Source organism: Canis aureus, chromosome 15 (assembly GCF_053574225.1).
Source record: "Canis aureus isolate CA01 chromosome 15, VMU_Caureus_v.1.0, whole genome shotgun sequence".
Taxonomy (NCBI): domain Eukaryota; kingdom Metazoa; phylum Chordata; class Mammalia; order Carnivora; family Canidae; genus Canis; species Canis aureus.
Window position 1 is genome coordinate 37588905 of NC_135625.1, and position 26185 is coordinate 37615089.

Below are 26185 nucleotides of genomic sequence, written 5' to 3' on the forward strand. Positions count from 1 at the left end.
AACAAGTAACCAAAACTAATGGCAAAGGTCTATGACACAGGGCTCAGAGCAAGGGAATTAGGAGCAAGAAGATTCATGGGGAAAGTGGCCTTGAGTTCAGCTTTGGGGAATGGGTAGGGATTTGGGCTGGAAACTGGAAGAGGTTTGAATTATCTGTACTTTAGAAACTGGTTGGAAACAATCACATCGGGTTTAGGGCCAGTGGGTGGGAGGGGAGCAACAAGTAAGTGCTCAGAATTGAATGGATCATGTTTACTTTTTATCAATTTGTTCTATATTCAGGCTTTATTTCCCTTCCAGTCCTTCAGGGTTTTGGGGGGGACATTATGCCCATATCAGTTACCTAACACCTAGCATATGGTAAAAGCATGTGTCAGTGATATCTTACTTTTAAATTTCCCTTGTTGCAACAATGATTTTTTTTTATATTCAAGTCATCTCTCTAGTCAAATTATTGCTCACTGCAAATGTATTCTTGAACATATGACTGAATGGTTCATCTAGTAGGAAGTTGGGGATCAGTAAGTGATAAATGCACTTCACAGGGATTGGCCATTCATTTTAAACAAAAAGGGAGAAACTAAGCATAAGTTGGGAGTTTCATTTCTCTACAGCCAAAGTATTTCCATTAAGAACCCGTGCCACTGCTTCCCTCAGGGCCTTTTGGGAACTATTCTATGGAAGCTAGATCTCTGAGACCGTGCCAGGGGCCAATAGCCCCATAGAACACTACCCCAATTCCCACTGCTCGCTTTGCAGATAGCTGGAGGAAATAATGGAGACCAATAGAAGTAAATCACAGGCAGTTCTAATACCAGATCAATCAGACAAACTGAGTAAAGAGGAGAATGATAATCTGCTTCTCAAGCATTTCAATCTACTTGTTCTTTGATCCTATATACTGTGGCTTAAGCCATCTATACTTAGTTAAGAATGGGTTACTGCTGAATAGGAGAAAAGATGGATTTCTACTAATCTGATACTGGACTATAAATAATAGAGGTTCAGAGTCTCACTCCCTTCTGTCACATCCAATTTTATGATATTTGCAAAAAAAAATTATAAGATATTTGCAAAAGTGATAAAAAATGGCTTCATGGAATTCCTCTGATGGCTGGAAAGAAAGGACTTTGGAGGGAAGCCTCCATCTCTCTTCCTTACTGAGTGAGCACATCCTGGCTGTATGGAAGACATGTTTGGAGTCTGCTGTTGTTCTAACTTTTATTTTGCCCTCTCTCAACTCCACAGTTCCTCTTGGGGTAAGGACTTCGCCCCTATCTTTGCCCAGGTAAAGTTAATAATCTAATGGAAGGATGACCCTTCGGGGCCTATTTAAGTCTTTTCATCTGCTTAAGGAATAGCCAGAGATATTAAGTGTTAGTAAGATTCAGGCTAGAACTCCTACCTTAAGGGGAAAATTGTATACCGGAGTTCTTTTTAAAGAACTGAGCTCCTTTTCCCTGGAAATTCTTATGATAGGATGATGATTATTGCTTTAATTATTAAATTTAGAAGGCCTAAAGGAAGCTGGGGTAGCAGGGAAACAAAGTATTTCTAAAGTATTTAACACAGTCTGTGACATAGCAGGCAAAATCCAGCAATAAAAACCATCTGAGCAAGAGTAAGGGTCAGAGGAACCCAATACTAAGCCAATGATGATAATATACAAAATAATACACAAAATATGCAATATGCAAGATACACAAAATGTCTAACAAGGAGAGACAGTCTGTTTTGACACCAGTTCCCATGTATATATTTATTCCCCACACTCCCAAGCAATTCTCCAGGACCAGCTGGGTATCCTTAACTCAGTTCTGACATCATCTAGAGATACCATCAGATCCCAGAGGTTGAAGACTCAATCCCAGAGGACTGCAACTCCCCTCTTTAGATCCCAACTGCAAGCAGAAATTGTCACCTGGGCTTCTGACCCACCAGCATAGATAGAAGGTTCCTACAACCCCTCCTTGGGTTCAGTTATTTACTACAACAGCTCACAGAACTTCAGAGAAACATTTTATTTTCTAGATTGTTGATTTCTTCCAAAGCTAGCCAAATGGAAGAGATGTATAGGGTAAGCTTCCATGATTTCTCTAGGCAGGCCATTCTCCCCCAGCCTCCACATGTTCATCAATGTGGAAGCTCTCTAAACCCCATCCGGTTGTTATGTAAACTTCCTTACGGTTGTTATGTAAACTTCCTTACGTGCTCATAACAGGTTAAACCATTGACTATCAGCTCCACCCCCTCCCCAGAGGTCAGGGATTGAACTGAATGTTTCAACTCTTCACTAATAATGACCTGCTTGCTTCACTGGCAACTGGCCCCCATCCTCAGCTGCTTTCCAATGGTGGCCTTATTAACATAACAAAAGACTCCTCTGGAAATTCACTGGAAATTCCAAAGGCTTTAGGAGCTCTGTGCCAGAAAGGGGGACAAAGACCAAATATATATTTATTATAAAATACAGTATCACATAAAGAAGATGTGGTTTATGTATACAATGGAATATTACTCAGCCATCAGAAACGACAAATACCCACCATTTGCTTCCACGTGGATGGACCTGGAGGGTATTATGCTGAGTGAAATAAGGACAAACATATGGTCTCATTCATTTGGGGAATATAAAAAATAGTGAAAGGGAATAAAGGGGAAAGGAGAAAAAATGAGTGGAAAATATCAGAAAGGGAGACAGAACATGAGAGACTCCTAACTCTGGGAAACAAACTAGGGGGGGGGTGGGTGGAAGCGGAGGTGGGCAGGGGGTGGGGTGACTGGGTGACGGGCACTGAGGGGGGCACTTGATGGGATGAGCACTGGGTTTTATTCTATATGTTGGCAAGTTGAACACCAATAAAAAATAAATTTATATTAAAAAAATACAGTATCACAAGGAGGAAGGTGAGCAGATTCCCATTTGGTCTCAGTAACTACTTAACAGGACTAGATTAGAGCAAAGTTAATATAAATGAAGAAGTATTGAAATTCCAGAGAGGTTGGAGGTGGCTCTTGTCACCTGGAAACATCTGAACTGTGTTTTCTTTAGGTTTTGTAGAGTCAAATCCATGAAGATTAGATAACTGTGTCTCAACCAAGCAGAGAATCAAGGCTAAGCTCAGAAAGTCTAGCAGAGAATTTTAGACCTCAATAACATGTTTAGTGGGGAGGCTGTTTATGGAACTAGGAAGAGATAATGCAAAATTAGTGTTCCAAGACCCTGAATTTTGGAATTGAACACACCTGGATCTGAGTTCCCATTCTATCCCACTTATTAGATGTCTGACCTTGGGCAAGCTACTTAACCTTTCCAAAAGCTGTATTTCTCTTCTGTAATTTGGAGAAAATCATAAGATATACTTCAACGAGGTTTTGTTTAATTTAAAGACTGAAGAAGAGAAAGTGATAGGCATGTAGCAAATGCTCCATAACTGTTAGTGGTTGCTATTGCTAGGCCCAGGAATCACACCATGGTTGTCTTTCCCTGCTTGGTGCTCCCTGAGTATAATGTAAAGGTCATATTACAACTATGATGTAAAGGCGGAGCTTTCTAACAGAATTATGTTCTTAATAACATAGAATTGAACAACATCATTTGAGGCTGAAGTCAGGGCTGTGACTAAAAAGAGCTTGTTCTAGATCTTCCATTATATGTAGAGACCACAGTGGTTCTAAGCAGGATTGTGTAGCAGAGGACAAAGAATTTGGATTCCTGTCATAGCCAGGTACCCCATAATCTTGTAACATCTACTAATACTCCTAGTGCCTCAACTTGTCCATCAGCATAAATGGACTACCATGAATTCCACCTTGCCTATGGACTGTTTTAAGGACTTAATATATTCAAAGGTGACCTGAGAACACATGGGATGCTGAACACAGCTGCAAGTACTATGATGGGGAAAAAAAAATAAACTTTATGAAATGCCTACCATGTATCAGAAACTATTAAAACATTTAGATACATCATTGGTATCACCATTGTCATTGGCATAATAGACAACGAAAAAGGAAAGGAACATTCAAGAGAGGATTGAAGACATTAACACAGCTATATAATATACACAGAAGGTAATTTCTGTTTGTTAAAAGGGATGCAGTATATATAATATATGATAATGAAAGGAGTGTTCCTATAGACCTCATAAAGCAGAATCATTTACACAGTATATCCTGCTTGGATTCCTCTCTACTAAAAAAAATGTCATTCTTCTGTTACAGATGGTTGATGATGCCTGAATTCTGATTTCCTGATAAGTAGGGCATTACCCACATTGTTTTTACGATTAATATTGATACTGAATGAGGTAGAGTAAAATAAGGTGACTTTCTTGGCTGTCCTCCATTTAAAGTTTTATATTCAGACAATATAGTCCATCGGACTCTCTCTTTCTCTCTCTCCTTAAACTATATTGTCAGAGACTTTGATGACTTGAAAAAAATTGATGATATTAAGGATAAAGCAAAAGCCGTTTACAAATTATATGCCAGTTTTACAATATACATACAGTTAAATGACCAGATAAAAATTCCTCCATATGCTAATACCATTAATGGTGTCATCTCTGGGCAGTGGGACTTTTAGCAATTTTAATATGCTTCCTAATACTTTTCAATATTCTCTAATTTTTTCAATAAATGTTCATTGTTGCTTTTTCCTCAGCATTATTGAGATAATATTAACATATAACTTATATAAGTTTAAGGTATACTACTTGATGATTTGATACACATATATATTGTGAAATGATTATCAATAATGTTAACGAACACCTTGATATTCTCACATAATTGTTTTTGTATGTATACATATGGTAATAATATTTGACTTACTCTGTTAACAATTTTCAAGTCTATAATATAGTGCTGTTAACTATATTTACCGTGCTTTAAATTAGATCCTCAAAATTACTAATCTATTACCAGAAGTTTGTACTCTTACCATTCCTCCCTACCACCCAGCCCCTGGTGACTACCATTCTACCATTTCCATGAATTTAACTTTTTTAGAGTCTACATATAAGTGAGAATGCACAATATTTGTCTTTGTCTGATTTCTTTCCCTCAGCATAACACAAAGTTCCTTCATGTTGCACACAAGGCAGGATTTCCTTCTTATTTATAGCTACCTAATATTTCATATAATGTACGTATCATGTCTTCTTTATTCATCCATCTGATGATGAACACATATATATGATGCTGTAGTGAACACAGGAATGCGCATATCTTTTCAAGATAGTGGTTTCATTTCCTTAGGATATAACCAGGAGTAGGATTGCTGAATCAGATAGTAATTCTATTTTTAATTTCTTTTTAAAAAATATTTTATTTTTAAGTAATCTCTACACTCAACATAGAACTCGAACTTACAATCGACATCAAGAGTCTCTTGAATCCTCTAGTTCTTTCATGGTGCTCTTCAACTCTAGGATTTCTGGATTTTTACAAATAGTTCCTACTCCTTTGTTGAACTTCTCATTTTGTTCATGTAATCTTTCCTAATTTCCTTTAATTGTTCATTTGTGTTTTCTTGTATTTCACTGAATTTCTTTAAGAGAATTATCCTGAATTCTTCTTTAGACGATTCACAGTTCTTCATTTTTGTCATGTCAGTTTTGGGAGTTTCATTAGTTTCCTTTGGTGGTGTCATTCTCATGATCCTTGTGGCCTTAGTTGGTGTCTTTGCATTTGAGGAAATAGACACCCTTTCCAGTTCTTACAGCCTGGCTTTGGTGGGGAAGGCTCTTCACCTGTCAGCCCATCCAAAGGTCCTGTGTGGGCTACCTGGTGGTATCTGTGGGCAAGCTTCAGCAGGTAGATTCGTTACCTGGGACAAAAGCTGAGAAAGCCTGGCACTTGAGGCTGTTGTGATGGGTCTAGAATCTGGATCTTGGGTTCTAAAGGACTGATCAGAACCCAGGGACTACTGGATGAATCTGATGTTTGGGTCTGAGGAAACTGGTCTAGTAGTGGGATGGGCAAGGAGTCTGGCTTCATAGATGTCTACCTGGAAGCTGGGGCCGGGGGATCTGCCTGACTTTAGGTCAAGTCTATAACCTGGTGCTTTCAAAGCCAGGCTGAGGTTGGGTCTTTGGGTTGTTGTGCTGTTGGGGTGGGCCTGGTGCTGGGATAGGTCAAAAATCATAGGCCCGTGATAACCAAGCTCATGCTGAGCCTGTCCAGGGTCCTGGTTTTGTACGTGACCATGTGGACCTTAGTTTTGTAGGAGCTTATTGGGATCCTGGGGCCACAGGATCAGCCCAGAGGCATAGAAGCCTGCCAATGCTAGGTTGTGCCACAAGCCTAGGTTGTGCCACATTAACCTGCCAGGAGCCTATGAAGCTTTCTCTTGAATTGTCACTAGAGTAGCAGCCTCAGGAGCAAATTCTTTCATGGATCCTTCTCTCCATTCTAATAAGAAATTGATTTAAAATGAACATTATGTTGTAAATTAAATCCCCAGAATTTTATTTATCTTATAACTGAAAGTCTGTACATTTGACTACCTTCACCCAATTCTCCCATCCCTCATTCATGCCGTCTACCTCTGGCAACCCCAACTCTAATATCTATTTCTGTGTTTGGATTTTTTTGATTTTACATATAAGTTAGGTCAAACAATATTTGTCTTTTTCCATCTCACTTGTTTCACTTAGAATAATGACTTTCATGGTCCATCCATCCACATTGTCTCAAATGGTAGGATTACATCTTTCTAAATATATGTATATATCTTTATATATATATATATATGTGTGTGTATATATATCTTACATTTTTCTAAATATATAACACATTTTCTTAAGTTCTAATGACGAGAAAAATTTGTAACTATGTGTGCGACATGCAGATGTTTACTAAACTTATAGTAATCATTCTGTTATATATATATGTATAATCCTTATATTGAACACTTTAAACTTATACAATGCTATTTGTCTATTATATCTTAATAAAATTAGAAAAAAACATCAGAGCCTCTTTGAATAAGTTAATAGCAATGTGTAGCCCAAATACTCTGTGCATAAAGAATAGAGGCTAATCATTATTTGGCCTTTGAGAAGAAGGATCAGGCATTATTAATACCAATAAAAATATCTAGCAGGTGTTGGACTTTCCCATGTGGGACCTCTGGGTTGCCCAACTCCATGCCGCATCATTTATATCATAATAGTTGTAAATGAAGCCCCCCTAGGTAGTTCAGTGGTGGTACTGCTGCTGTTTTTGTGTAGTTTACTGAACACTGCATATGATGATTTCACCTAATCTTGAAAGCAACAATGAAGTAAGAGTAATATAATAAATGTTAAGCATTTATTTGATAATTATGTGCTAAAAGTTATGATACATTAATTATATAATTTGATCCTCACAATAGTTCTATACATTTGGGATTACTATTATTACTATTATTTCTTCTCTCATTTTACAAATGAGAAAACCAGTGATTAGAGTATCTAATTTACTCATTCAATAGCTATTAAGTTATGGAGTCAAGTTACAGGGATATGTCTTGATCTTCTGAGGTTGGAGCCCCTGAAACTTGAGCCTGTTATCAAAATCATACCTTGCATCATCAGTAACTGTTAAGCATGCCTTCAAGTTAACACTAACTGAATGTATTTGAGTTGCTCAAATGGGCTACTGAGCACACCTGCAGAAATTGTATACTACCTAGATTAGGATTATATGATGCCCCAAAGCCATGAATGCATTTCATTTACAACTATATTGGGTAGGCCTATAGTCCCTTAGGAAATAAGGTTTCTAGCAAAGTATTATCTGGAAGTGCGTGGTTTTAAGAGTCAGGACCCCTCTTGGTACATATCACAGATATATGATTTAAATGTTCTTTATATACCTCAAGCAGTTGGTGAACTAATATTAGTTGTCAAATCTATGTGACTGTTTTAATACTGAGAACCATTACATAAGTAGGAATAAAAGCAGATCCTTTTGTAAAAACTTTTTAAAAGAAAAGTGAATAACACATAGTTCCAGATGTAAGTGTATTAGTATTATGTATATGACACTTTTCCTTCATCATGAGTATAAGTCTAAAGCCCATAAACACAAAATCCTGATATGCTCACATTTATAAGGCCTCAAATGTATTTTACTCCTACAGCCTTCTAGTTTTCCTCCACTGATTTAAAACAAAACCAAAAAGCAAAGAGCAATGAAGAAAGATAGGTCTTATCAAAACTTTTGTGTGACAACAGACACTTTTGGTTGACCACCCAACTCTATTCTATTCTTCATTACTGACAGAGCACCTGTTGTGTTTGGGTGTTCTTGCATTCCATGTGACTCAGGGTTAATTTCTGATTAGTCCAAGTTACTTATGGTTTCTCTCTCTCTCTCTCTCTCTCTTTCTCTTTGTCAGCATTGGTTTAAGGATGGGTATCTAACCAGTTCCAGACACTGTGATATGACGTGAGACCCTGCTGGGAGAATATTGGGAGAAGTTTCCTCATTCTTAAAGAGGGACAGACAAGGAAATACAGTCCTTTTCTTTCATTGATCTAGATTCCTGAAACTATAGTGTATTTAGACATGGGAACTCTTTTTTTTTTAAAGATTTCATTTATTTATTTGACAGGGAGAGAGAAAGAGCAAGCTCAAGGAGACAGAGCAGGCAGCAGAGGGAGAGGGAGAAGCAGACTCCCTGCTGAGCAGAGAGTCCGACTCAGAGCTCGATCCCAGGAATCTGGGATCATGACCTGAGATGAAATCAGATGCCTAACCCACTGAGCCACCCCAGTGTCCCGTGAAATGGGAACTCTTGATTTCCCTGTCTTGAGGTTTTTAGAAAACATTTTATTTTAGTTTTTTTTTTTTTTTTTTTCAAAATACACATACTTACTTGGAAAAGATCAAATGATCTGCAACATTTATTAATAATAATCAGCAGCTCCCTGTATACCCTTTCCCTATCATTCGTTCAGCAGAGGCAGATGCTATTAACTCTTTAATTTCTTCTTTATACTTCCATGTTTCTAAATAGCATTGCTATCTCTTAAATTTTTGGTTTTAGACATTTTAAAATTTTCTTGATAAAAGATGAAGGTTTAACTCTTACACTACAACTTCCACATAACTTGTACCACTCTACCCTCCCAACATACTTATTAAATAAATATTCAGTGTTTACAGTTGAGCCAAGTGGGGCCATATATCACATTGTCTTCTGATAACATTTGTTTTCCATAGAGTTAACAATCGCCTCAATTTTTTCTTTTATATAGTTTTAGGATATATGCCATGACTTAACTCTAGGCTCTCTACCCAAACTGAAAAATTTCTCTCAATATAGTTAAACTTAGAGTAGATAAGTTCCACTTTTCCCATGTAGCATAACAATGGTGGCAAAGGAAATGATAGCCTACATGGTAGAATTTGGAGCAATGGCAGCATGTCTCTCTTTACTTCCCTTTAAACATCTACCCCATTGTCTTTACTGATATTTTGGATTTTACTTTCAACACTTTACTTCCTTCTGTTAGGTATTCTGATGACCTTCTGTGAAAATGTGCACATTTATCAGAAGAACATATCAAATAACCAACATGGTAGTGATCAGATTATGCATATATTTTTTCTATGGCCAAGGAAGAGGCATGGATGGAAAGGCTAAACAAGGGGCAGACAGCATTAGTAAAGAAGCTCTTCTTACTTCAAAGACTTACTCTGCCCACCTCTGCCATATGATTCTTTAAGCTTGTTGAAGCACCAAGCAAAGGAGAGAGTGTTAGGTTTGAGACGGTAACATATATGGCCTCTCATCCCCTAGAAAGCCTAATAAATTAGTCTTGCCTTTAAAGGTCACAATTATTATTCTAGTCTATCTTTGAAGATTTTTCTTCTCGGGTGAATGGCAATGATTATTAGCATACACACATGCATATGTGCACACACACATATGATTACACACAGAAAGCCACCCAGAGGAGAGCTGAAATAGACTACAGAGCTTGATTTTGTCCTGCTGAGTAAGAATTCATGCTGTATCCTGTCTTTCTCCTTCTATGGCAATGTATTTCCAGTAGTGAGTGAGTAGAATAAAAAAAGCTGAAAGAATCTAATATGAAACAGTTTTGTTTTCCTGGCATCCACATAGATACCTTCTGCCATATAAAACATTTTGAGCTGCAGGTGATACACAGAATAGGAAACCAGTATTTTCTTTATTCACATTTTTTGGTTAAATTTGACAAGTTTGAGAATACTACATTTCCATGGGCAATATTGACATGATCATTAAGTTATGGTTTAAAAGCATGCAGCTAACATTTGTTCCCCCTTGTGTAGCTTGGATTTTACTATATCATTTAGTAAATGTCCAGATAAATCAGTTAATGTCAGGGCTAGTTACTTCCAGATTTACTTACTTTCTTTCACTTGCTTTTCTTTTAATCCTTCTCCCATCTGGTAGTACTCCAGCTAATGCAGCCCAATCTAGCATATGCAAGGATGTGAGGTTAAGAAAATTTTTCATTAATCCTCACCCCTAAGAATAGCCACGTTACATGATGTGCCTGGAATGGAGGCAGCCACTGGGTAAGAACATTAACCCTGGGGATTCAGAGCACTATAGATATTTATGAGGACTTGAATAGCGCCTGATAGAAACCAGACTGCAGGGAGGGAAAAAATATCAACATAAAGAAGGAAGGAGCCTGGCCCAGTAATAGAGCAGAAGGTGGAAAGAAGAATATTTCTATGTACATTGAGGCTATGTTTGAATGCATCACAATTCAGTCCCCTGCAGAGAACACAGCTCCCTTTGGAGGAGAAGTCTGGGTGGCAAACTTTGATCGCTTCATTCTTCGGAGGTGATGGCAAGAACATGTGTTGGGACATGTCTCACTGCTATAACCATCCCACCACCTCCTCAGCAAAAATTATGATTCTAAAGATAAAGGAGAAGGAATTTCCTTGTAAGCAACAGAGAGAGAGAGACATGCACATCAGACATCTGGAGGTAAGCAGTAGGAATTTCAAAGAGGTGAATAGAGAAACCCCGGGACCTGGGAATGTGGGGTATATGTGTGGCAGAGGTGGGAGTGGGGAATAAAAAGTAAGATTAGCACAATCTATTTTGAGCAGGTGTAAGTGGTATCAACTGGGCTAGAAGATACCGGGCTAGCAAGAGAGGCTGCATCCAGGGCCCAAATAAATGTAAAACAAAATGTCCATGTCAGGGGCAGCTCGGGTGGCTCAGCGCTTTAGTGCCGCCTTCAACCCAGGGCATGATCCTGGAGACCCGGGATTGAGTCCCACGTTAGGTTTCCTGCATGGAGCCTGCTTCTCCCTCTGCCTGTGTCTCTGCCTCTCTCTGTCTCTCATGAATAAATAAATAAAATCTTAAAAAAAAAAAAAAACAAATGTCCACGTCCTATTTATTACTTCCTTTGAATATCTGGAGAAATACAATGAACTCTTGCTATTCACCAGAAGATTATCAATATTATGGATTTCAGACTATAGGAATCTGACTTAGGACCCATAAGATGGTGAGCTTGGTAGGCATTAAGGAATTCTTTGTGGTTACATATGCATGTAAATATATATGTGTGTATTACATGTGTATTGTGTATAATAAAAATGGCACAGCTTTATATATGAGCATCATCTAAAACAAAGGCTAATGTTTGCTTTACAACAAAAACTCAGAGAACTCTGAGAAATGATAATATATGCACATAAATATCAAGTATTTTTCTCTTATGAATCATGTCCAAGAGGAAAGCAAATGAATGTATTTCTTGAATAGAAAATGGTAGTGATACTTTTTCTCTGGATGCTTCCATGTGGTATGGTTTACATAGTTATTATGAGAATAAAATATTGGGATGGAGAAACATGGTTTGGCTCTTCCCAGCACCTCCCACCCCCTCAAAGATATGGCTTTAGGCCACCCTGTCCAATAGTTCCCACCATATGGTGCTAACAGAATTGTGTTCTTTCCATTTTGATAAAGTGGCTACGAAGAACCAACAAACCTGCTAAAAGCCTAAATAGTTAACAAAATTCATTAGCCTTATCTTATATTTGGGTCATGCCCATGAACTCCTGGATTCTCTTCCCAGTCCTAGGCAGGAAGATCCGAGGGCTGCTAACTATCCCCCCAGGGCTGCTTTCCAGGGACAATGCCACTGTGCCCTGGCAAGAGCCTGGCATCTGTGGTTACTGCGTTTCTCCCTCATAATTGGGTCCATCTTGAGGAAAGCCAAGGAGCTTAGGTGACAGATCCCCCTTTCCTTTTGGTGAGATAACCAGCTCATTAAATTTAAATGTGAAGGGCATTTTATTATGAAGAGTCAAATCCAAAGATTTACTTGCCCATTTGTCACCTGCTTCCTCCTCCTGCTTATTCCTTTGTATTCGCTAATGGCCTTTCTCTAAGTTATATAATCCTGTCACGGGTATAAAAATATCACTCCAAGGCTGCTCATTTGGCCTAAATCATTCAGCCGTTAGCAGTGACAGGGCGGGTGTATGAACCACACTGGAGGCAGGAGGACAGCTGTCCCACTCTCTACTCATTGTCACTGGGCTCAGAAACGCTGAGATTTTAATAAGATCATAAAGTAGAGTGACACGGCCTAGCATGATAGGTAGTTTTCATTAGCATTCCGAATGCCTGGGATAATAAATTAGAGCAATTGAGCAGAAATGGGCAATTTGATTATTCAACATTTTTCCACACCAGGCCAAGCAGCTGGACCTGGAGCAGTTCTGCTGACTTCTCCCCACGCAGCCCGGCTGGTGGGGCACAGGTGAGGGCACCACCATCATTTCTTCCCACCTGGGTTCTGGGAGGGAGACCTGAGGATGGTGTCGTACAGGCTTGGTGAGTGAGAATTGATGACCAGGAGGAGGAAGTCTTCATATATCTTTGTAGTGGAGCTAGCAGAGTTTGACTGGCTGACTTCCTTTTACTGCATCAGGTTCATACTGATGGAGAGGACACCGGTGCAGAGTGACAAGAGAGGAACCCCTCAACACAGCAATTTACATTCCTGCCAGAGAAGCTCTCAGTCAACATGGTTTTCCTGTAGAAATTCTAATACAGTGTGAGACTGGCCAACTTTTCCAGTGTTAGCAAACCATATTTGCATGTATTAAATAAATTATAAACCTTGTGTGTAAATGGATTCGATGGGGCAGTAACGTAAGTAATGGTGGGATTTGGTGTTTAGTATGACACAGGATCCTTTGAAATGCTATAAAATTCTCACTGTTCATTTGAGCTTCATGTTTGTTTTTTTCCATTGGGATTTCATTAAAAGTAGCTTTAAATTTAAACTGTTACTATGAAGGTGAATGAAGAAGTTCGTCCAAATTGATGAACGCAAAATGGCTTTCTTAGGTATTTGTGTAGGCATCTTAATTTTTTTTAAAATTTTTATTTATTTATGATAGTCACACAGAGAGAGAGAGAGAGAGAGAGAGAGAGAGAGAGAGGCAGAGACAAAGGCAGAGGGAGAAGCAGGCTCCATGCACCGGGAGCCTGACGTGGGATTCGATCCCGGGTCTCCAGGATCGCGCCCTGGGCCAAAGGCAGGCGCCAAACCGTTGCGCCACCCAGGGATCCCATTGTGTAGGCATCTTTAAGGAAGCTCAAAGTTCTGTTCAGAGCCACACTGGGGCTTTATGAGGTCCTGATTGACAACATCCTGTTTCGACATTGTGTTTTCACGCACCTACAGTAAAACTAGATATTGGATGTCATGTGGTTTAAGTACTTTTGAACAGAAGTCCTTTTGGTTCTCTCGGTTTGTCAGTTTATTAATGTGAGATACTTGGCCTCACACCCTGTTGTCATGGAGGAGTCTCATACTTTTAGCTTAAATAGTAGAAAACCTCAAAAGTGTTCAGTGCTAAAAACAACTATGATGTCACAACTTAAAAAACTTACCAGTTCAACCATTTAGATCTTACATATTGATGTGTAACAGAGGGTTGTCATCATTCTTCAGTGCCTTTCAGGGTGGAGTACAGTGTGTGTATGTATTTACACATTTATGTGCATGTTTGTATACACGTTATGTACATAAATATACATACACATACATGCCTTTACATGAAAGTTAATTTTGCCTTTGAATCAGCTTCATTAAGAGACTACTCACCCATCCAAAAACCATGAAACATATTTGAAACTATTCTTCACAGATGTTTTAATAGTTAGATTACAAAAATTAGCATTACTATTACTATATTATAGCAAAATATAGCATTAGATATATTAAAGTAGTACTATTACTACTTTAATATAGGATCGCATCCTATATTAGCCAAGTATTTGTTTCCTTATCTCCAAATATTTTTCTTTTTATTCCTTTTAGTTAACTCAGATTCCTTTCATTCTCTCAGTTCCTCTGTTAATAGCCTGTAGAGATTCACAGAAGGTATACCTTGGAGAAGAACAAAGCCTTAGAGAACCAGCAAGAATGTAAGGACTAAGAGTTGGGGGGTGGCAGGCACTGAGGCTTCTGCCTCAGGTTGTGACATGGAGAAACTTTTGGGACAATGGTGTGGGAAGGCTTGCTTTGTAATATTAAAAGCATGGCTCTGAAGTTCAGAGTGAAGTTCAAATCCTGATCTGGGTATTCATAGCACTGTGACACTTGACTAGGTTGTCTTCTGAGCATTGGTTTTCTTATCCATAAGTAGAAATAATCATTGAGTTACATCAGGAGATTATTGTGAGGATTCATTACGTGTGAAACATTTAAAATGACCCAGAGTACAGTACTTCAACCTTTTCTCTCCTCTGTCTACTCTCACTCCCTTAGTGGTCTCATGGAGTCTTGGACTTCAGATGTCTATATGCTGATGACTCTTCCATTTATTTTTCCAATACACACCTGCCTCCTGAAGTCCAGACCTAAGTATCAGACTCTCTACCTGATACCTTTTCTGGGATGTCTAATGGGCACCTAAATTTAACATGTCTCAAACTGCATTTTTAAAAAAGATTTTATTTATTTACTTGAGTAAGAGCAAGCTTGAGCAGGGGAAGGGGCAGAGGGATAGGGAGAAGCAGACTCCCCGCTGAGCTGGAAGCCCGATATGGGGCTCCATCCTAGTACCCCAAGATCATGACCTGAGCCCAAGGCAGACACTTAACTGACTGAGTCACCCAGGTGCCCCTAAAACTGCCTTCTTCTTCTCCATCCCTTCATCAGCTTTCCTCCATTCCTCAGGGTGACATCCTTGGAGGCACCCAGGACTCTTCACTCTCTCTTAAACTCCAGATCTAACTCATTTGTAATCCTTCGGAGCCTAACTTCAATATCATTCCCGAATACAGTCACTCCTCACTATCTCCTCAGCTAGCAATCAGCTTGACATAGTTGACGTTTATAGAATACTTCGCTGAACAACAGAAAACTGCACATGCCTTTCAATTGCCCCTGAAACATTAACCAAGATAGACCATATACTGGGACATAAAACACATCTCAACCATCATTACCTCATGCCCAAGGCCCTAGCGAGCTTCCCTTCCCCTCCTCTGAGCCGCTGCCTACCACACTTGGTGGCTCAGTCCCCGGAGGCAAACTGGTGTGGGCAATTAGAGATCAACAAACCTTTTCTGTGAGGGGCTAGACAGTAAATATTTAAGGCTTTATAGTCCAAATGGTCTCTGTTGCAGATACTCAATGCTGCTGTGGTGTGAAAACCACTGTAGATAATCAGAAAATGAATGCGCATGGCTCTGTTCCAATTAAACTTTCTTTACAAAAACAGATGCTGAGCTGCATTTGGCCTATGGGCCAACACTTGCACTATATTGGGGTCTCCCTTGCCCTGTGGATTCCACTGAGTTTGGTCAGTTGGGGAACATTAGCAAGAAATGAGAGGGGGAGTGGATGCTGGCACACATAGTCCACTGGCACCTGCAGGGTCATGGCAGCCTGGCTCCATCCCTCAAGCAGCCCATTCCACCAGTCTTCTTTGTCTCTGGATTTTTTGTGACAACTTTCTCCCTCACCTCTTCATGCCTAGGAGTAGGAAGAGTAAATGCTCCATTTTGTATGGTTTCCTGACATCCTGCCCGTTGTTTTGTAACAGTCCTTTTGCTAAACTGTTCTTCAAATTATCCACTTTAGTGTGTCACTGTTTCATCTGGGATCCTGACTGATACACTTAGATTATAGCAATAGCTCTGTGCCCACCCTACCTCCCTTACCAGTCTGTTTTTAACACAGCAGCTAGAATGATCCTGCTAGGACTGGTAGCATCAGGTCATGTCACTCATCTGCTCAAACTTCATGGCTCTGCATTTTTCTCAGTGTAAATGCCAGAGTCCTTATGGTGGTCCATAGGCTCCACACAATTTGCCTTCTATAACCCAGAGTGGCTCACTTCATTTCTCTCTACTGCCCCCTCACTCCACTCCTGACTCATTGGTTTCCTCCCTGGTACTAGAACAAATCAGGCTCACTCCTGCCTCAGGGCCCTTGTACTGGCTACTCCTCCCGCCAGACATGTTCTCCCAAATATCCACAGGGCTTCGTCCCTACCACTTGGCTGACTCCTTTGCTTTTGCTCAAAAACAATGAGGACCTCATTTTACATTTGAATGGCCTCCATTCTCGATGGCTTTCCCAGCTTTATTTTATTTTATGGAACATTCACCAGGTTCTAACATACTGTGCAACTTATTATCTCTCTTCCCATTACAAGTAAGCTCCACGAGGATAGGGATTTCAATATCTCGATATCTACAACGGCATAGGCATTTAATACATACTTAAAGAATTATTAAAATCACTTTTAATAAATAAGGAATTCAATAAATTGGGAAACCTGGTCTGGATTCCAGGTCCTGTTTCATTTTTCTGTTATTGCTTTCCTTCCTCCTCCCTTGGTTGTTTTCTTCGTCCTCTGAGAGCCCTTGAAATCAGTGTTTGTCTTTATAATTGCACAGAAACTTTAACAGAAACCTTTGCTTAAGGAAATCAAACAGTATTCTCACCTCCTAAGCCTCTCAATATTGATTTCAATATCCAATGTTCCTTTCCAACTGTTGTTCATCCGCAGATACAATTTTTTAAAGATTTTATTTATTTATTTGAGAGAAAGAGAGCACAAAGGAGAGCACAAACAGGGTAGGAAGAAGGGCAGAGAGAGAGGGAGAAGCAGACTCCCCACTGAGCAGGGAGCCTGACACAGGGATCGATCCCTGGACCCCGGGATCATGACCTGAGCTGAAGGCAGATATTTAACTGGCTGTGTCATCCAGGTGCCCCTGCACATATAATCTTAAAATAATAAATGTAACATAGGTGCTATTTTTGTATTTCACTTTTTTGGCTTAATTTTTCCACAATGAAAATGGCTCTCCCCCTGCCCTCCCAATTCCAATTATGCTCCTTGAGAAAGAAATGAACAACACACAAAATATGAAAAGAAAAATAAGAGATATTAAAATACCACCACCTGAGAAACTGCTATTAGTATTTTGATAATCATCTTTATATGCATCTCTTTAGGCATCTGTATATATATATGTGTATATATATATATATGTGTGTATATATATAGGATTATATATACATGTGTGTATATCGAACATATACACATGTATAAGTATACATATATGTAAGTATTTAGCAGAAACAGGTCAGCATGATAAATACTATTTTTAGTCATTGAATCTATTTAAAAGTAAATAAATAGGGGTGCCTGGGTGACTCAGTCAGTTGAGTGTCTGCCTTCTGCTCAGATCATGATACTGGGGTCCTGGAATCCAACCCCATGTTGGGCTCCCTGCTCAGCAGAAAGCCTGCTTCTCCCTCTGCCTCTATCCCTCCCTCACTGATGCTCTCTCTTTTTCACTTTCTCTCTCTCTCTCTCAAATAAATAAAATCTTTAAAAAAGCAAATAGATAAAAATATGCAGCATCTCCAACCAGGATATTAACCTGGAATATAATATTTTACCCATAACTTACCCAGTTTGCTTTACTCTCAAGTTGAGATTTCAATGTTTGTTTTTTTCCCTGAGGAAAGTAGTGTAATTGCTCCCAAACTTGAGCATTTTGGATCATTTTAAAGTCAAAATATAGTTATTGTAAACCCTGAGTAAAGACCAGTTATTTTGTGAATATGTTACTTAATATCTACTAACCTATATCTCCATGTGTCCTATGTTTACAGTTCTCAAGTAAAACCAAGTTTATAAATTAAATATAAAAACACTGTAAAAATCAATAAAATCCAAATTAATAACATTAATTTAATATGATGCCTGGTGCTATTTTGATGAAATTAAATTACTAATGTTTAGTTTAACGATTGAATGATATAGCCTCCAGTTTGAGCCTATATTTAATTTCTCTTGGTATCTTTACTTCAATAATACAGAAAATGTTAATTTGTGATTGTGTTTTACAAATGAGTATTAATACCTTTAAGGCATCATTGGCTAGTTCAAGTTAATCAGGCCACATACTTAATCAAAATTGCCACCAATCAATTCATGATAGCAAATTTTAATGAAGTTTCATTCTCTAAAGTTGTTTTATTCAATTAAAGATACTGGTAATCTTTGCATTGCTGCATTATTGAAGTCTGCTTTCAAACGGTCGATTTTCACCAGGATTAGGAATAGAAATTGTGTTCAGTGCAGCCTTCCTGCTCCTGTACAGATCCACATAGAGATGAGCTTCTTTGCGGGATGTCGGTGGGCCATCTGCCTGCCAGGGGCCCCGTCAGCTTCAGGACAGCTTTCATTGTCTGAAGTTGCAGGGCTTGAGGGGTTTGGTTTTTGTACTCCTTTTCCCTATTTAAAATCACCATGAAACACTGATTTGTAAGGTGCTCCCTGACAATAGTTGGTTATCACATGGAAGAAACACGTTCATAAACACTACTTGGACTTTTAGGTGACCTGGTCACTACATGGGTATGTTAGGTTAAAAGATGGTCAAAGTGATGATTCAAGGTGCTTATATTTTTCATGGAGGTGCTCACTCTAAGCACAAAATTAACACATGGTCTTCAAGATCTCACTGGCCAGAGGGAGCAGGAGTCCTACATGGCAGATTGAAAAACATAGACATAATGGGTTTTTATGTGGTTCTGAGCTTCATGACTTACACACTATGCAAACTTGGGTAGTTTACTTAACCTGTCTGCACCTCACTCTCCTTGTGAGATGGTGCTCATTCTCACTGCTCACATGAGAAAAAAAAATCATCGTCCCAGAGATGTGGTGAGGACTTTGTGAATTGCGACGTGCCACGCGTGTGGCCAGATCACGTTGTTCGGAAACTCTCAGTTGCCCTCACAAACAGCGCAGCTGGTGGAGTCTCTAGCCCCGGGGAAAAGCCTCAACAGTTCATTTGCTGAGTTCCTAAATCACTGCACTGAGTGGGTGATTATAGACTTAATCACCAGCCAGATATTAAGACCCAGTTTTACAACCACAACATTACATAATTTTCCAACGAGCAAGGGGATAATCTTTTCACATATGACCAGTCCCTGATCTAAAAGAAGCAGTTTTCTTTTCTAAGATTAAAACTCAAACTCAGCCCAGAGACAGCAGGCCAGTTAAATATGCACCTGAATTACAGTTGCAATGCACTGAAGGAGCAGTGTTCAGGGCAGAGGAGAATACAAGGCAGTCAAAAAACCTTTTTGGGGGCACCTGGGTGGCTCAGTCGGTTAGGCAGCTGTCTTCAGCTCAGGTCATGATCTCCGGGTCCTGGGATTGAGCCTGGCATCGGGCTCCTTGCTCAGCAGGGAGTCTGCTTCTCACTCTGCCCCTGTCCTCTGGTCATGCTCTTTCTCTCTCAAATAAATAAAATCTTTGAGAAACAAACAAACAAACAAACAATACTTTCTGTGGCTGGTTAAGTGTGTGAACAGCTTTCTATATCTGATCACAATAAAAGCAAGAACTGGGGTTGATTTTGATGGCTTCCATCAAAGAGTAGCTTTTCATTCATTTTGTAGATATTTCTTCAGACCTATGGTTTCTTCCTGAATGCCATGGAACAGCCAGTTTACTGGAGAAGAACGTTTGTAGAGACATGAACTCCATATAGTGTGAGACATCCTATAATACCAATACTACCAAATACTTGGGAGGAGAAATTGTTGAGAGTAGTTCTATGGATTTAAAACAAGTATTTACAGATAAAGCAATCTTTTATTTTTATTTATTCACCTGTATGTTTTTTTGATTCTAGTATGTACTTAATACCTGCCCAGACAATTTGCATTTTCTCTAAGGTCCAAGTTAGGAGGATAATTACCTTAAGCGGAGTATACTTGGAAGCCCAGTAAGATCCGCACATAGATGGGCCATGAGAAGTTGAAGAGCACATAGGGAAACACATAGCAACCAGGACCTTATACTGAGCTAGAAGAAAGAACCTGCTCTCCTTCCCGCAAGACAACTGAAAATTTGCTTTTGTCCTAGAACGCACACTCCCTGGGTTGGTGCAGGGGATGAACTGTTGTTAAAAAAAAAAGTGTCTAGTTTGTGTATTTAAAACAAAACAGGAGGATGAAGGAGCTGAATATAAATTACCAGGGGAGGCTGGAAACCTAGAAATGACACTCACCGTGATTCCTGTAGTAACAGGAGGCTCTAGGCCTGGCACCAACTGACATCAGTGCGCTGTAAACCAGGGATTAGATCCAGTGCCAGAGCAAAGAAATATTCCTTTCTCTGCCCACTGGAGCTCTGGCCACCTCCCACCATTTTTCCCATTATCTCTTCTTCCATGAGGCCACCCGGCCACTGCCACTGCCATGCTTTTCTCCGCTGAACACTCTTGATTGTGTTTATTCAAAGTCCCCTGCGCTTCTCGCTCAGCCTCGGCATCCCCCCTCCTGGGCTGCGTGGGGCTGTGGAGCTTTATAACTTTCCTTTCAACAGCTGGCAGCTACAAATTAACTTTTTGACTTCATTAGGCTAATATGCTGAATTATCCCTAATTTGGAGCACCTGAAGCCCTCCCTGCTGCCTTCCTCCTCCCTCCAGCCACCTTCTCTCATCAATCAGGGGCTGAGTAGCAGGGAAGCAGCAGATGGAGCGAAAGGCCAGCTTGGGCAGAGTCTAAGCGTGTTTTTCTATCCCTGCTGCAGAATGGAAGGGCCTGGACCCCTGCGATCAACACGTCCTGCGGCCAGGGCTGGCGTGAGTACAAGATGCCACGGCAGTTGCGAAACTAGTGAACGTGACCGGACAGGGCAATCATCCCTCTGCCTTTGTGGCATGCACCTGTCCTCGAGTAATTCCCATCCTGGATGGTCAGTCGACTCAGAGTTGCCTTCGGCAGCACGGGTACTTGTTCCAGAAGTCAGACTAAGTGGAAGAGCATTCCCTCCAACCTTTCCCCATTTTCCCAGCAGGCAGAAGGCCCAAAGCTTTTACCTCACACAATCAGCAAAAAATGGGGGAAAAAACCCCCACAAACTAACCCCCAAAACAAAACCCCCAAATTTTACAGTCTTTCTTGAATCACACCTGCATTTACTGATAGGGGCTCCTGGCTCGCTTCCTTCCAGCTGGATTGCCTTAAAGCCCCCAAATAGTTCAACACAGTCTATAAAGTTGAACAAAGATCTTTCCACTATCCTGTCGGGCTCAAGTGCCAATTTTCTTCCCAGAGAGTTTTCCCTAGAGGGCACTGAAGGAAAACCAGCACAAACAGAACTCTTAAAATCTCTTTCGGATCCATGGTGCACTGCTCCCCGCAGTTTTAGCGGATAAAACTCTTTTCATCATATGGCTCTCCTGCAACCTTCCCTCCCTAAAAGCTTGGCCTGAGAATGAGGCTGGGGAGACGGGAGAGGCAGATAAACAAGATTTGCTGGAACAAAAAAGCCAAAGCATCCCTGACTTAAATCTTATAAGGGGAGTTACACTTTGTAAAAGCAATTCAGATGCACTTTGTACATGGAGCAGTAGTGGAAATAGTTTCTTAGAGATAGAATTGGAGCATAGAAAGTGAACATTGATGCCAGAATCTTAAATTGGATATTACTTGATTTTACTCCCCAAAGGGTTTGTTTCCTGCAAGCTTTTGTTTTTATAGTTTATAGTTCAGGCAACCATATGTCCTAATTTTCCTAAGACAATCCTTGTTTACACCTGTTATCCTGATGAAATTTTCAAAAGGGCCTTCTTCCACTTTCAAAAATATTCCACTTAGAACAATAAGTTGCAGGGTCACCCTGTTTGCTGTGAACTTCCCAACTGCTGTTGGTCCAATCTCCCAACCTCGAGATGGGGGAATTAGCTGCTTTTTGAGAATTTACATTGAGGTTAGGAGACAAAAGTTAGCATTTTGAGTTCCATTTCCTCTCTGCCACCTTTTCTCCTTGTTTGGGGAAGAAAGTGGTCTAGAAGCCATATGCTGGAAAGAGTGTAGAATTTGGAATGATATGGGCTTGTCTCTTAAACCCCCTGTTGACACTTACTCTAACTTTGGTTGAGTAAATTTAGCTCTAACTGTACCTCATTGTCTTTGTCTAAAAGATGAAATTATATGAAAGATAACAGAAATGAATTTATTTATTTATTTGTATTTTTAGAGAGAGAGTGTAAGATGGGGGGGCAGTGGGGAGAGGTAGAGGGAGAGAGAATCTTAAGCAGGCTCCATGCCTAGCCCACAGCCTGACACGGGGCTCGATCTTACGACCCTGAGATCATGACCTGAGCTAAACTCAGCAGTTGAACACTTAAATGACTGAGCCACTCAGGTGACACTGAAAGGATTATATTAAGATGCTATCCTTGTGGAACCAGCAAAATGGCTGGGAGTGGCAGCTCCAGCAGGCTAGAGTTATGGCAGTGGATGCAGGTGGAGCAGCCTCAGAGTAGCAGAAGAAAGGCTCTATATTTGGGTCAGATGGTCGCTGGTTAAGCATTTCCTATGTAACCAAATAGCTATGTAACCTTGAAGGAGCAAGCCAGCTTCCTCCCCTGAATTTCATCTAGGTCTTGCCTAAATTGCAATTTCTTCCTTTGAATGGTAAAGTGGAATAATGCTTATGAAAAACTTAAAAACTAACCAGGCTGTATGGATCTCAAGTATCATTTCCTGGTTGCTCTATTGATGCTGTTTTGGAGAATATTTCTTTATGTTCCGAGAAGATAGTTCATGTCATAGTTTAGGTACTGGAAAGTACACTATACTTGAGAATGAGGATCTCATTCTTGACCTGAAGCCCCAAGGTCTCCCAGGACTGAGCTGTGAGCTGAAGTTAATGGAGGAAGGCACATAGAGGCAAATAAGTTATTAATGAAAGAAACACCTTAATAATCCAAGTGGCTGGAGACACAGTGTCCTCTCTGTGTGGCTGACACAATTAATTGCTTACCCACGAGTGACCTTCTCTTATTTTCTGCTAACAGACCCCTGATTTTAAGGTAGAAAATGATCCTCCATCCCAGTGGAAGTTGGACCTGTTCCTAGTCCCAGGGATGAGTTACTAGATGTGGCAATCCCATTCCCTTTATTGTTTTAGGAGTGGACTCAAGTTCCAATACTGGCCAATGAGACATCAAGTGAGGTGTGGGAGATGGGAGAGCTTTGCTTCTAGTATAAAAAGACAGACCTTTTCTAGGAATAAGGCTTTCCCACATTCCTATTCCCTGCCTTGACTTCATTGTGGGAGTTTGGTAGTTGCCAGGCGATCAAGATACTGCATAGATGATGATGAGCAACCAGAATGCTAAGGACAGTCCCACTGTCATTGCTCAACTACGGATCATCCCAGGAGTGGGATCACTAAATCACTTAAAGGAGATAATAAATACAGGTGTATTGTTTGTTCCACTCTTGGACATACAACCAGAAGACCTCCTAAGTGACACATTCCTATCAGAATTAGATAAGTGAACCCAAACAGTTTCATTTTTTCTGGTGTTTTCTTTCAGCTGCCTCTGGTGATTAACAGTGTGGCTGAATATTTTGCTTGGGTCATGAAAAGAAGACAAACTATCAGCTGTAGATGAGACTCTCTCATTTCTTTTTTTTATTTTTTATAAATGTATTCCTACATATTTGCAAAGATAAATGTGGAAATTACGGGATAGTGAAAGGATGTTGTTTTCTAAAAGGAAAGGATTTTTAGACTTCCAATCAGTGGATGCATAAAATTCTGCTGTGATGAAGCCATGAAATGTAACTCATTCAATTGGTCTGAACATTTTGAATTTGTATTTTTGGAGTGTGGTATCCTTTATGTCTTCAGACCACATAATCTGTGTATAAAAACTAGGAGTTAAAAATATAAAAATAAGATTTGAAAAACCACATTGGGCTTCCTCGTCAGCAGTGGTTCTGTTTTTATGTGTCAGAATTAGTATTTCACGCATACCAGCTCATTAAAAAAAGTAACCTTGGAACACAGTGTCAGGTGGAGAATTTTTTTTAAGATGTGCTGGAAATTACACAGCCATAAAGAACATTCCCACTAATTATCTTGGCACTCACGTTATGCTGACCAGTTTGTCACCAAGTTGGGGGTGACAGAGTAGAGAACCCCCTCCATGCTGTCTCATGCATTGCTCTGTTCCATTTTCTTTACAACTCATTTACTCAATAGGCATATTTATGCAAGAGAGGGTAATGAGGTAGCCAAAGGTTATAGGGGGTGCAAAGGGCTTTTAGATGATGAGAGCATTGGTAACTAGGGAGGCCAGCCTCGGGCTGTCTGAAATTGAAATTTGGGGCTAAATTAATAACTCAACCTGAGCACATGCAGTTTTACAGTAAGTCTGTCTCCTCTATGGTTGACACTATGTAATTTGACATAAAAGGAGCTCTAGATATGATAGAAAAACTTAAGTTCAAGACTATTACATTGAAAGTAGAGCCTTTTTAGGGAGAGGGAGGCAAACAGAAAGGGGTAGTGGGACGCCCACTATTCAAACTTTCTCCAGAATATACTTTTATATTTCAGTCTATTTGCCTATGTATAGTTTTAGACATCAGAATGATCTTGCGCATAACTATATGCGTGAACAAACAAGGCACTTGTTCTATAGTTAACATTCCTCATGATTCCCTCCGAAGTCAGTATCAGCTAGGGTTGACGTAAACCTCAGGAGCAGAGCAAGATGCTGATTGGATTCTTGGCTTTCCTTTTACTTCATTTCTTTGACTTTCAGGACCGGGAACATTGAGATAATTTTCCAAAGTCTGGTGAAAGATATGGCGGGGTATTTACCTATATTTCAGGATGAGTACATTCAGAGGAATGCTCCCAGGAGAAAAAAATGTCAAAGATGACCATGAATAAGCCAGAAAAGGAGACATGATAGATTGGCCCCTGATGATAGTAGTTTCCAGCTGTTCCATAGAATGAAAGGTAGTCACTATTTGAGGCATCACCGAGACAGATTAGGATGAAAATAGAAGCCTACCTTTGTCCCAGACCATGTTTCCTTCCCAGTTTTGGATGATATTCTTGATTATGTTTCAAGATATATGTAACCCCTTGATAGGATCAAGAAAAGGACACTAAGCAACGGAAAGAAGGAAGGGAGTTGGTTGCTATGGCCAACTAACATTCTCAGAACTATAACAATGTGAAAAATCATGGCCAAAATATGACTGCCTGGCGCTGCCCTGGAAATCAAAATACTAACTTAAGCAAATTTGAAATATAAGGTCCTTCGAAATTGGACAAACCAAATGATTTTTTTTTGTATACATAAAGAAGACAGAATTTTTTAAAAGATTTTTAAAATTTATTTATTTATTTATTTATTTATTTATTTATTTGAGAGTGTGAGAGTGAGAGCACAAGCAGGGGGAGGGGCAGAGAGAAGGAGAAGCAGACTTTCCGCTGAGCAGGGAGTCCGACTTGTGGCTCCATCCCAGGACTCTGAGGTCAAGACCTGAGCTGAAGGCAGATGCTTAACCAACTGAGCCACCCAGGTGCCCCAAAGAAGACAGAATTTAATAATCCTTTTAATGTCATCCAGGAACCACACTGGGACCCTGGTGTAATGATGGATGCTGCAGGGGGTTTCACTTTCCAAAAGTTCCTTGTGAGCTGGGCTATGAGGTAAATGAATGACATGGTCTCCAAGCTCCGTTCCAGCAATCTGGGGTAATGGTACCATCTGATCGTCTATGACAGACCACTAATGAGGGCCAGCTCTGTCTGCTGATAATGCAGAGATCGTG

At 40.0% G+C, this 26185-nt stretch overlaps 2 long non-coding RNA genes across 2 annotated transcripts in view; one reads left to right on the forward strand and one right to left on the reverse strand.

The window, feature by feature from the left end:
* The window catches only part of LOC144284526 (uncharacterized), a 46623-nt gene extending 21093 nt beyond the window's left edge, over positions 1-25530 (reverse strand). Inside the window, exon 1 of the long non-coding RNA XR_013352960.1 lies at positions 25417-25530. This is a non-coding gene — a long non-coding RNA (uncharacterized LOC144284526). The remainder of the gene's footprint in view (positions 1-25416) is intronic.
* Positions 10788-13211, forward strand: LOC144284006 (uncharacterized). The gene is made up of 3 exons (XR_013352487.1): positions 10788-10990; positions 12722-12788; positions 12960-13211. It is a non-coding gene; the product is annotated as an uncharacterized LOC144284006 (long non-coding RNA).
* Positions 25531-26185: the final 655 nt, after the last annotated feature.